Source organism: Hyperolius riggenbachi, chromosome 8 (genome assembly GCF_040937935.1).
Source record: "Hyperolius riggenbachi isolate aHypRig1 chromosome 8, aHypRig1.pri, whole genome shotgun sequence".
Lineage (NCBI taxonomy): Eukaryota > Metazoa > Chordata > Amphibia > Anura > Hyperoliidae > Hyperolius > Hyperolius riggenbachi.
Window position 1 is genome coordinate 127,280,075 of NC_090653.1, and position 13,456 is coordinate 127,293,530.

The window sequence follows — 13,456 nt, forward strand, 5'->3', positions numbered from 1 at the left end:
ATGTAGACTCCACCCACTGTTCAGAATATTGATCGCAGTCACCCAGTGACAAACTGTGCAACATTTGAGAACCCTACCATTAACAGTGTAAGAATGGCTGCAGTTTACATTTCCCAATGAAATTTGTATTTGTCTCCACCCATATTTTGGTTATAGGGATTAAAAAGTATCCTATATGTTATTCCAGGTAATGTACTATGTGTGCCAAATTTCATTCAAATCCGTTCAGCCATTTTTGCGTGATCAAGAAACAAACATCTAAACATGCGAATTTTCCCATTTATAATATTAGTAGGATCTCTTACTACCCCTTACCTAACCTAGTTCTTTCACCAGTCCCTAACCATTATTGCTCTCCTATCCCTAATTTGAGAATAAGGGGCGTTTTCCACTGCATGCATCTGATGCATGAACTCTGGAAAAGTGCATGCAATTTTCCAATCCCATGCACTCAGCCTAGATAACATATCTAGGCAAATGCTATGCCTGCTGCAGTTTGGAACACTTGCACTCTAGTTAAGTCAATGGGAGTGCAAAACAAATTGCAATAACAAGGCTGCCCTGTGCACTGTTCTTGCGATTTTTCCCTTTTCAAAACCAAACAAAATGGCAAAATGCAAATAGATGCAAGTATAAACATTAAACATAGTATTAAAAAACAAACAAAACCAAAGAAAATGCAAGTTTATTTTTGCAGAAAAAAAATATGCATTGAATAGTAGTGCTTTTTCACTGATTTTTGCAATTTGCATTTGGAAAAAGGCCTTAATCCTAATTTAAAGCCTAATTCTGATGAGACACAAAACAATTATTCAAACATTCTCTTTATCCACTTTAGCAAAACAATCGCAGAACTAATTTGTGATTGATAACAAGTGTGCCCAGAAATGAACAATCATTTTATAGCACAGTTGTAACAGCCCAACTGTTCCAATTGATTTTCTGAAGAGAAATAACTGAAGGAATACTTGCCATCATTTGATTACATTACAAATCAATAATAGTATCAAAACAAATCAGACTGCATTATTCATGCAGCTACATTCATTGCAACATTATTTATAACCCTGCCCCAACTTTTTGTGACATTCCTGGCACCACTGTGTCGCAGTGGATAGCTCTCTGGCCTTGCAGCGCTGGGTCCCCGGTTTGAATTCCGGCCAGGGCAGGGCACTATTTGCACAGAGTTTGTATGTTCTCCCAGTGTCTGTGTGGGTTTCCTCCGGGAACTCCAGCTTCCTCCCACACACATACAGAAAAAACATACAGATAAGTTAATTGGCTTCCCCCTAAATTGGCCCTAGACTACCATACATACACTATTTAATACATACATAGATATATGACTATGGTAGGGATAAGATTGTAAGCTCCTCTAAGGGACAGTTAAGTGACAAGATAATATACTCTGTACAGCGCTATATAAATACTAAATAATAACAATATATAATCATAATTTCACAATCCCAATAATTATTGTGGCTGTGGTCTGTGCCCCTGATTAACTGCAGTAAAATTAGCTGCATCAAGAGACATGGTGTAGTGTATAGTGGCGAAGAAAGAAAATATTTTCTTTCCATGCATAATTTTTTTCACTGGCAAATTATTCAGCCCACACCAGCCCATGCATAATGAGCAAATATATAGAGGAGGAAAAGGTGAAGGATATAAATCTGGCCTCGCTGATCTAAGCAAAATATTAAAATACTCATTGTTTACAAAAGAAAGACCGCTTGAACCCACAAGACATATGACATTTCACAAAATTATCAACAAAACACTCAGACTGAGTGATGAAGACTCAGGCTTATCATATCTCCCACTTTATATTTTGTATAGAGTATACTGCTTTATCTATATATTTAACCCCATTACAACTTGCAACTAGGGACAAGAATCTCTGTTCCTCTTAGGCCACAGTGGGACTTTGCGTTTACGTTGTGTTACTAAAAATCATTGGGTTATTTCCACCCATATGCAGGAAACAACGTGTATCCATGTTTGTAAAAAAAAATGTGCTGCCTGTTGTTTTTTTCTGGACAACATGTGTTCCTGCCACAATATGTGCATATCAAGGAGAGGTATGCAGGCATTGTCTGGAACATCTCATCGCACCTAGACCACCAGCTCCTAGTGGAATTGCCCCTAACTGTAATCGCTGCTATAGTAATATAGTAAAAGATCAGCATGGAGTGCAAATCATTGAATAATAACTTAAAGAGAATCTGTACTCTAATATTCTTACACTAAAAAGCATACCATTCTATTTATTATGTTCTCCTGGGCCCCTCTGTGCTGTTTCTGCCACTCTCTGCTGCAATCCTGGCTTGTAATTAACAGTTTTAGGCAGTGTTTACAAACAAACTAACCAGCTTGTGATAGGCTCACATAAACAGAGTGTGTGAGTCATGCAGAGTGTGCAGGGGGCCTGCAGAGGGTGTGTATCGCTTCTATCCAATCACAAGCAGCCCTGCACATTCCACACATTCAAGCCTTAGCCCGACAGACACGACAAGGGAAAGGAGATAAGATTTATTACAGAGACAGTGCAATTAGGAAAGGCTGCAGTTAACCAGAGCACATTAGAACAGCCATAGGAACTTATAGGATAGAAGAACTAAGGCTGAAAAATTTGTTACAGAGTCTCTTTAAGCCCACAAATTTATTGAACTTAGACCTTTGCCTAGAACCTCACAGCTTAACTACGGGCAGGTTGTAGACTTTTTACTGCCTGAAGCAAACTTGTGAGGATGCACCCCCCATTTGGAATAATTGCCCAGCTCTCGACAATTTGCACCACACGTTATGGCTGCTATAGGTACCCCTGTATAGGAAGCCAGGTGTAGATGCCCCCAGTATAGGTTAGCCAGGTAGGTTCCCCAGTATAGGTTAGCCAGGTAGGTGTCCTTAGTATTGGTTAGCCAGGTAGGTTCCTCCAGTATAAGTTAGCCAGGTAGGTTCCCCAGTATAGGTTAGCCAGATAGGTGCCCTCAGAATTGGTTAGCCAGGTAGGTTTCTCCAGTATAGGTTAGCCAGGTAAGTTTCTACAGTATAGGTTAGCTAGGTAAGTTCCCCCAGTATAGGTTAGCCAGGTAGGTTCCCTCAGTATCACTTAGCCAGATTAGTTTTCCAGTACAGGTTAGCCAGGTAGGTTCCCCCAGTATAGCCAATGATTTGAAGAAGTTACTTCCGGTATACCGCTGCTATGGGAACCACTTTCCTCTCTTCACAGAGGCGCTGCGGGTCGCCACTGATCTGAGGTTATTTTTGCACGCAAACATAATTGTTTATGCAAATAGAGTCTTACAGCTCAAAAATCAATAAGCCCGATCCAATTCAGTTTTCTCTTAAGTTTTCTCCTAGAAGATCATTTTCTGTTTAAAATAACTATTAAAGGTATGGTCAAATTATTCTGAGTATTTTTTTCCTTGCTGGTTGCCTAATATGCATTTTATTGATAAGATGTGAAATATCGTCAAGGCGAAAACTTAGGAAAACAACTGAATTGGTTCAGGCCAAATGCCTGTTAAATATATGTAATAAGTAAAATAACAGATGGGCAAGCAGATAATGTATGAAAACACACACACACACACACACACACGCACGCACGCACGCACGCACGCACGCACGCACGCACGCACGCACGCACGCACGCACGCACACACACACACACACACACACACACACACACACACACACACACACTTGAATTGCCCAATATTTTATGGGGTATATACAGTGTGCAGGGGGATTGGTTAAAGGAAACCAGAGCTGATTAACAATAAAAGTTTTATACATACCTGGGGCTTCCTCCAGCCCCATCTACATGGATCGCTCCCACGCTGACGTCCTCAGCCTTCTCCAGCCCCGGTACCGGGTACCGTAACTTCAGCCAGTCACGGTCAGTCCACAATCTGGGGCACATTGAATATAAGGGGAGACAGAGTCGGGCCGGCGAGGGGACAGATGTGGTGTCACAAAGGCCGATCCCGGATCTATTGCAGCATGAAATTAATCGGGAACCGGCCTGTGGTTTATAGAGCAACAGATCTCTCTCTGATCAGATTTGATCAGATTGAGATCTGTCTCTTGGTCGATCTTGCCCATATATGTACGAGCACCTAAAACAATAATTTATATATAGACCTAATTTATATATAGACCTAATTTATATATAGACCTTGTAGTACTAAATGTCATAAACAAAGATGACAATATTTTAAATGTTTTGGGATATAGGATAAAACATGTCTATTGCTAGTTCCCAATGGTTTAGAGTCTGTTAAATAAGTATTAGCTAACCTACTGCATACAGTATGTTTTTCAGAAGTAGAAACTGGAGTATGCAGACGAAAGGCACACAGTTTCAGAAGTTACGTACAAAATATTATTATAAACTCGTTCTTCTGCTACCAATTACTACTGATAATGATAGTAATAATAATAATAATAATAGTAATAATAATAATAACAACAAGTCTCCATTGAAATAACCTACAGTGAGCAGCATGCATCCAGTTCTTACAATGGAGAATATTATTTATAGCAATTGTAGATCCATTCATTACCCTGCTATGGGGTTTGGCCATCATCACAGGGGACCCATTACAGTGTGGTTGCACAACGATTTACCCAAGCAGTGAAATACAATCATTTTCAAGGTGATTTAGATAAAATTAAATGAAAAGACTACCATCAAACAAGCATTCTACTCCCAACATTATTACTAATTTAGTGGTACAGTATTGTAGTATGTTAGTTATCAGTTAAAGAGAACCTGAACTGAAAATAAAAAGTCAAAATAACCATACACAGGTCATAATAACCTCCTGTGTAGTCTACTCCTCAATCTCTTTCTCCTCTCCTGCGTCCCGTTTGTCCACTGTGATCAGTGGATTTCTCCGTCCTCCATTTTGAAGATGACCAATACCCCATAACAGCTTCCTGGTCAGCACACTGTTAAACTGTAATATCACCCACTTGAGCCATATGGAAATATGGACATTACCTTGCACATTCAGTTGTAACTGACAGCTGCTGATATATACCCTACAGAAACTGGTATATTTCAGTTCTGACAAAATATTGTCAGAACTGGAAGGGATCACTGTAAGAAGAAAATGGTGAGCTTCTGAGAGCAACTGACGGTGAGGTAGGTATGTAATATTCATTTGCAGGAACATCATGCGTTGTTCATGCTGAAGCCTATCACAGCCGATTGCTGTGATAGGTAGACGGGGGGAGGGAGGGAGGGAGAGTAATGCGCAGGGGGGAAATTTTTTTTTTAAATGACACAGAAAATGTTTGTTTGTAAACAAACAAACATACCTGGGGGTGATCAGACCCCACCAACAGAGAGCTCTGTTGGTGGGGGGAAAAGGGGGGGGATCACTTGTGTGCTGTGTTGTGCAGCCCTGCAGCTTGGCCTTAAAGCTGCAGTGGCCATTTTCATTATAAAAGGCCTGGTCTTTAGGGGGGTTAATCACTATGGTCCTCAAGTGGTTAAGGCAGAAAGTTTTAATCTAGGATGATACAATTTACTGTCTAACTTTGTGTTCCCTTTCACACGAAAGCATTTTCGTTGCGTTGCTTTACGTGTTTTTACTGCAGGGTAACGCTAAAGCAACCAAAGTCTATGGGACATTTCATCCCTGATGTGGTGCGTTGCCCCATAAGCAAAGCATCTGACGTGAAAGCATCAGAGCATTATGGGCCCACGTCCACGCTGAGATGCGTTGACCGCAAGTCATGAAAGTCAATGACACCGCAGATAATTAAAAAAAAAATGTGCGTGTTACGGTGCGCATGTGCGGTAGTGAGCACTCGAGAGCCTCACTTATGATTTGAATTGATGCCAAGAATTACATGAAGACTCATTACCGCGCAATAGCAAAGGTAGATACAAAGTCTGTTTTTAGCATTATGGTCCAATGCAATCCGTTCTCACCGCAATCAAAACGCTGGTTGCTGGTGTGAAACCAGCCTAAAGGTTTTAGAAAGTGAGTGTCCTGTGAATATTTAGACCTTCTCCAAGCTCTTAAAGGGAACCCGATTCAAGAGGTGTATGGAGGCTGTCATATTTATTTCCTTTTAAACAATACCAGTTGACTGGCGGTCTTGCTGATCTCTTTTACTCCAGTAGTGTCTGAATCATTCACAACCCCCTGAAACAAGCATGCAGCTAATCTTGTCAGATTGTTGTCAAAAACATCTGACTTGCATGCTTTTTTGGGGTCTATGGCTAAATGTATTAGAGGCAGAGGAGCAACAGGACAGCCAGGCAACTACTAGTATTGTTTAAAATATAAAAATATGGCAGCCTCCACATCACTCACACTTTAAGTTTCTTTTACAGACTCCTATCCAGGATGCAGGTCTGAAAAGGGTGCAACAATATACTGAAAGGAAGCATGATCTTTGAATCTATTAAAGTTATCCATAAATTATATCATCCCAATCCAAAACTTTCTACCTAGGATGGTTGAACTTAGACCTTCCACTTTGTTCATACAAGTAAAGAATGGTCTGCAATGCACTCTGCACGGAGTTAAAACAGTTTTACTGCAAACCAGATAACTGGCCCATATGCAAATTACTAATTCTCCTGAGTTTTCTCCTAGGTGAGATTTTCTCAACTTGTTAGTAAAATGCCTTTTAAACTAGGCTTAAAATAATGTTGAATGCAATTTTTCAATTACTTTTTGTTTTGTTTTTCCAATTGCAAAGTCATGAAAAGTTAATGTAAGAGAAGATGAAAATGTCTCTCTTATGAGTAAACGCCGGAGAAAAAGTGAATTGCATATGGGCCTGCAGTGTAAAAAATAATTGTGTGTACCTGTCATGACTGTTGTAAAAATGACTAACAAATCCAAACTCTGCTTTTTGGAGTACGAATCCCCCCTCTCCTCCCCTTTAGTGCTTTCTGTGACTCCTCCTCAGCCACAGCACTCAGGACATTTACCTCTCAAGTTGCAATAGTCATATCCTGTTCAGTTATAACTTTAATAAATGTTTTATAGAACTTTAACATTTAAGATGTGACACTTGCCACATCAAGAAAGGCTGAGGTATAAAGCAATACATATCTATGTTACGCCTATGACACATTATACCTGCTTTACCTCAGCCTTTCTTGATGTTCAGATAATCCAGGCTTGAGAACATAATTATATATACATTACAAAAATAAATGATGATTTTATAACATCTTTGCATTATTCATGATTTATATTTCTACCACTAGTGATCATCCCATCGTTAGACAAGAATAGACGAGCATGTGCTTGTGCCAGCTTCTCATGGACTGCACCATCCCTGGGCATCCACCATCTGGAACTCTGAGACGAGGAACTGAAATGCTAAGATTCACATCTGCAAATCTAATTTTAACATATTAACATCCTGGTGGTACATGGTTACCAGGGCAACAAACTCACAGACAGTCTGAGGTATTATAGCTTATCTTTAGAAATATTGATTCCAAGCCAAAAAATATATAAAAAAATAATATTGACAGCTTCTGTCTACTTTTAGTACCAGCAAATGTTTATTCATTTTGATAAAAAGTGTATTTTTCAAGCTAATCTGATGATGTAATCTTATTCTAATACATGAATACAGTACAGCCTTGATGTTTGTCTCAAAATCAATAAGTAGATCCATCAAAAATCTTGTTACCTGAATAGATTAAGTTGTTTTAGTCTCAGCGTGTGCTTTATTGGGTTGCATTTATTTATACTGAATCCAAAAGAAAATGACAGTCAAGTCAAGTTATATTTAAGTTTTGTTTCAAAGTGAATCTATTTATTATTATTATTATTATTATTATTATTATTTGCCTTAATTAATTGCTGCAGTTGTAGATTGATAAGCTCTTCATTCATAAGCAGGACCCTGGACTGCTGGAATCCGATATCTGCATAAATGATCAGCTACAGACTGCAGTGCCTGTAGAATATTCCCGTAGGTGTATGCCCAGTGCCGACTTTATTCTGCCATGTACAGTGCTGTAGACCCAGATTTACCATTTCGGTTTCACGGTGCATAAAACTGCAAGAGGAAGGGCCAATATAGCCCACAATAGTATAGCATTGCAGCATCTTTGAGGAGCATGAACTATGCCATTTATAAAGTTTACAAAATGTGTGGTAATGTGCAATATCTTTAATGTTGCACGTTTTCACATGCATGCTGATACATTTTTGCACAAAAACTTATCTGTGTGGAAATATGTTTTCCTGTGTCCATAGACTACCATGCACTTGGGGATAATGTGTTTTCTCATACATACCCGTCATTTTTTGCCTGTATATGAATTTGGGCAAAAATGTTTTTTAGTAATTAGAAAAAAAGGATTGCACACCTCCCTAACATAAACATAGGAATGGAAGATGTGGGTGTTAAGACAATAAACCAGGCTGCAAGCGCCTTAAAGCGGTCTTTTCACCATAAAAATCAAATTTCAACATCAACTGGTCTGAGTGTATTAAGTGATAAAGATGCTAATCCTGCATTCAAAACTTACAAAACTTTTTCTGCTGTTATGGTTTGTAGTTATCACATACTTTATGAGCACTGGCCCTAGTGCCAAACAGTGGCAAAGAGTTGAATGCTGGAAATTATTTTTATCTATAATATATTCCTCCTCTTCCATTTATTTCCCTTCCTAGCTTTCTTATCTGAAACACCCTCTGCTCACTTGTGTTTACAAGCAAGGCTGAGGTGACTCAGAGATTGGATGTGTAAATACAAAAGGGAGTGTCTGAAGACTCTGGGAGGAGGGCAGATAATGAATACACAATGAGCAAGAGAAGGGATGGGGAAAACAAGAGTCAGGGAGGATATGATGTCAGCATTAGCTTGGCAAGATGGCCACTGCCTAGAATAGGATTTTCTGCTTTTCCTTTATAAAATTCACAGGAATCATTACGTGGATAGCACAATACATCTGTTATGTAAGTAGAAGTAGTATTTATCTACTTATATATGTGTTTTTTTATTTCTAGGTTAGCATAGGTGTCGCTTTTTCTTTAATCAAACCATATATATGAAACAAATGACCTGCACACCAGTAAGAAACTGTTCCATACCTCTCTATTGAAATACAAAGAGTTTTCAGCAAACCGAACCGATACATCCAATGTAAATACAACAAAAGATAGAAAGATATACACAGAATAGGATGAACTATCAGTTTAACTGGTCCACGTTCCATGTTTTTTACCCATTAACCTCCTTGCCGGTTATCCCGAGTAGGAGGATGCATAGGAGGATTTCTCAGGCCCCGCTGGGCCGATTTTAAAATTTTTTTTCCTGCACGCAGCTAGCACTTTGCTAGCTGCGTGCAGTTTCCGATCGCTGCCCCTCGCCGCCGATTTGCCGCTACCCGCCGCGCCCCCCCCCTCCAGACCCCTTGCGCAGCCTGGCCAATCAGTGCCAGGCAGCGCTGAGGGGTGGATCGGAATTCCCTCTGACGTCCCGACGTCCATGACGCCATGGCGACCGGGGAAGCCCAGCAGGAAATCCCGTTCTGAACGGGATTTCCTGCTTACTCTGATCGCCGAAGGCGATCAGAGTGGATAGGGGGATGCCGCTTGTCAGCGGCTATCATGTAGTTGCGCTGCCCCCTTGCCGCCAGAATTATAACGGCAAGGGGGTTAAGGTTCTTGACTTTTATTTTTACACTTTAACTGTGTCACTTTGATACAGCAGTAGCTTTCTAATTACTTATGCCATCTTATGCCTGGTACACACTATGAGATTTTCTAGCTTTTTTTTTGTCAGATCGATTATTTCCAACATGTCCGAGGTGATTTTCGATCGAACTCCGATTGTTTTCCGATTGATTTCCAATAGTAGTGAACGGGAAACAATCGGAAATCAGATCTAACATGTTGGAAATAATTGATATGACAGAAAATCTGCCAGAAAATCTCATAGTGTGTACCTAGCATTAGGTGAGTTAGTGGTGGAAACGAACAGGACTCAGCGTGAATATCCAGTTTTATGCTGGGAATACACGGGTCAATTCTGGCGCACGATTCTGCGCCCGATTGTTTTACCGCTCGATTCCCACTCGCTTCTCTTATCTTCCGCTCGTTTTTCTTATCTTTTGTCAATCCACTTCAATGACAAATCGAGCGACAAAACGATCGAACGGTGATCGGACATGTCAGAAATGATCTATCTAACCATCTAATCAGCTCAGAATCGACCTGTGTATTCCCAGTATAAGAGCATGAAATGCTTGTTTACTTACTTCTCTGACTGGTGTGGGTAGAGTAGAGCCCTATCACTGGGAAGACCTCATTGCAGTGAAAGGGTCTGGTAGGAAATGCCTTTGAATGCAAGCCATTTTGGAAGAAAACATCCTCCATTAGTACAACTGTATGTACATTTAACCCTCCTGGCGGTTTGCTAAAAAATCGCCAGGGGGCAGCAAATCTTTTTTTTTAAATTTTTTTTTTTTTCATGTAGCGAGACAATGTCAACGACGTCGTGACGTCATAGGGGATTCCGAACCACCCCATAGAGCTGCCTGGCACTGATTGGCCAGGCAGCGCACGGGGTCTGGGGGGGGGGGGCGGCTGCGGCGCGACGGATAGCGGCGGACCGGCGGGTAGCGGCGGCGATCGGGCACTGCACGCAGCTAGCAAAGTGCTAGCTGCGTGCAGCAAAAAAAAAATTATGCAAATCGTCCCAGCGGGGCCTGAGCGGTGCCTTCCGGCGGCATAGCTCGGGCTTACCGCCAGGCAGGTTAATGTAAATTAGTGCAACTTAGTGTGAATTTTGTATATGAGTGCAGAGGGTTAATTGTTGTTTATAGTAATCTATACCTACCATGCACAGCACATCAATTTTAAAAACATTTTAGCATGAAATCTATTGAAAATCAGTCAAGCAGCAGTGTTGCACTGCTCTATGCAATGCAAAGCTATGGCAGCCCCCCCCCCCCCAATCAATTGAAATTTTCCATCTGATTGATAATTTTGATCAATTTTAGACAACAGTAAATCACAATTATGATCAATGTAGAAAGCTGTGCTATAGTTTCCTAGTCTAATCGATCAGTGAACCTGCTAGGAATAAACTGGCAATTGATGCATGTATGGCCTGCTTAACCTGCTAACCATTCAGATTTCCTCGTCTGCTGGTGTGCCTCAGGTGAGGGCTGCACAAATTAAAATATCCATACCAGGCTTTCTGGATCTCTTCTGTTCTCCAGTGTTCTTTAACAACAGCAAATCAACTCCAGGGTGATAACATTCCTTTTTTACGGAGTTTGATTTAAAGTGTAACGCCACATGAAAAAGAGAAATCTCCACCAAAGAGTGTTGGAAAGTCTCCCTTGCATGTGCTCTGCAGTTAAAGGATACCTGAGGTGACATGTGACATGATGAGAGACATATATATGTACAGTGCCTAGCACACAAATATCTATGCTGTGTTCCGTTTTTTCTTTCTCTGCCTGAAAGAGGTAAATATCAGGTATGTAAGTGGCTGACTCAGTCCTGATTCAGACAGGAAGTGACTACAGTGTGACCCTCACTGATAAGAAATTCCAACTATAAAACACTTTCCTAGCAGAAAATGGCTTCTGAGAGAAGAAAAGAGATAAAAAGGTTCAATAGTTGAAAGATTTTAGCTCTGGCATACTTCAATGAATGTGTCTATGAGCAAAACAATAAAACAGTTAAAACTTAAAAAGTAGATTTAAACATACAATAAAACTGTGGAATATGGTTAAAAAATCATTTTTAGGAGAAGGAAGATAGATACAATCATTTATTTCATTTGTTTATTTTCGCCTCGAGTGTCCTTTAACAAAATAAGCCAGTTTAATGAGCCTCAAACAGAAAATGAGAGGGATATACTGTAAATGATGAGGCTCTTTAACATTCTCACTACATGAAATCTAAATGCAGTGCTGGTGATGTTGGAGATTTTTCTTTTTACTTTATGCAGATTTTTTAGTAGAAAATTTAACCAATGTGAGTTCTGAGAAATCCCTTACTTAGTTGCAGACACGTTGAAATGGATTAAGATGCAACGTGGCCTTAAGCAAGATATCCATCTTTGCCCATCGCTGGTGGTTGCCTGGCATTTTTAGCTGAGCAGGATCAACCACCAGGCAACATAGGCAGGTACTGGGGGACTAGTGGGTGTCAAGTGGCCCACCTGCCACCTTCTCAGTTTCTTCTGTTTATCAAAAGGACCACAAGGGGGCGCCAAATCTACTACCTTGCCTAGGTTACCATTACATCTTAATCGATGTCTGATTTTTACTAAGATTTGGTAGTGCTAGCATCCACCATGCCCCTACTCTCTCCATGCCCTAGACAACTGCCTATATTTGCCTTGTGGATGATCCGGCTCTGTAGACAAGCATAGTTTGGATTTGTGTGCACTTTAATAACATTACTAGTAGACCTAAGTCCATTTCAAAACTGGCTCTAGGTCTGTGATGAAACCCCGCCTCCCTCCCCTCCCTCTCATCTTCCCCCTTGACCGCCGAACAGTCATTGTGCATGCGCGTGCCTGCCGTGCAACCGCCACACGCCCCTTCTGGCCCTGTCCTCCCTCATCTCTCCTCAGTCTCTGCATCCCTCCCTGCACTTGTGCAGTAGCGCAAAACACGGGACGCACACACACAGGACATGCAGGGATGGGACGCAGAGACAAAGGGGTTTTATTATAGAGCATAACTGGCTGCAGACCAAAATAAAAAGCTAATTTATTAGTAACGATCCTGTAGAAAATGGCATGCATGGCACTTATTTATGCTATATTAACCACTTAATGACAAGCTGGCTTATAAAAACGTCCTGCTAGAACCTCTTAACGGCTCCAGGACAGTTTTATAAGTCAAACAGTGCTGCTGCCTTTGTGCACATGCACGTGTGCGCGTGCATGCTCCCGCGCGTGCATTCCCGCGTGTGTGCACGTGAAAATAGTGGAAAAAAAACATAGAAAAAAAATACACCTTTATTTCCAAATAATATATGGTCATCATACTTTGTACTGGGAACATATTTCAAATGTTGTGATAACCAGGACAAATAGGCAGATAAAATGTGTGGGTTTTATGCACAGTATCAGTATTTATATTAAAACTATAGGGGATGAAATTGGAGAAATAGTGTATTTTTTTTTCATTTTTAGCTTGTTTTTCCCTTTAAAATGCTTAGAAAATAAAGTAATTACTGAAAACAAATATCAACCCCAAAAAGCCCAATTGGTGGTGAAAAAAACAAGGTATAGATCATTTCATTGCGATCAGTAGTGATTATGCTATTGGCAAATGAAAGGGATGAGCACTGAAAGGTGAAAATCGCTCTTGTCCGTTAGGGTAAAAACCCCTTTGGGGTGAAGTGGTTAACATTTTAACTGATGATTATTATGAGTTCCAGTTTAAATGAACCATGGGAATGCAGACAGCAGAGTTTGGACACTG

General features: G+C 40.5%; 1 protein-coding gene and 1 long non-coding RNA gene across 8 annotated transcripts in view; one reads left to right on the top strand and one right to left on the bottom strand.

Moving 5' to 3' along the window:
- IL1RAPL2 (interleukin 1 receptor accessory protein like 2) overlaps nucleotides 1-13,456 on the bottom strand; it is a 1,439,628-nt gene that overhangs the window by 159,130 nt on the left and 1,267,042 nt on the right. The window lies entirely within an intron of this gene.
- The window catches only part of LOC137529101 (uncharacterized), a 101,937-nt gene that overhangs the window by 76,922 nt on the left and 11,559 nt on the right, over nucleotides 1-13,456 (top strand). For both annotated transcript variants that reach the window (XR_011023583.1, XR_011023584.1), the window contains exon 4: nucleotides 7,247-7,451. This is a non-coding gene — a long non-coding RNA (uncharacterized lncRNA). The remainder of the gene's footprint in view (nucleotides 1-7,246; nucleotides 7,452-13,456) is intronic.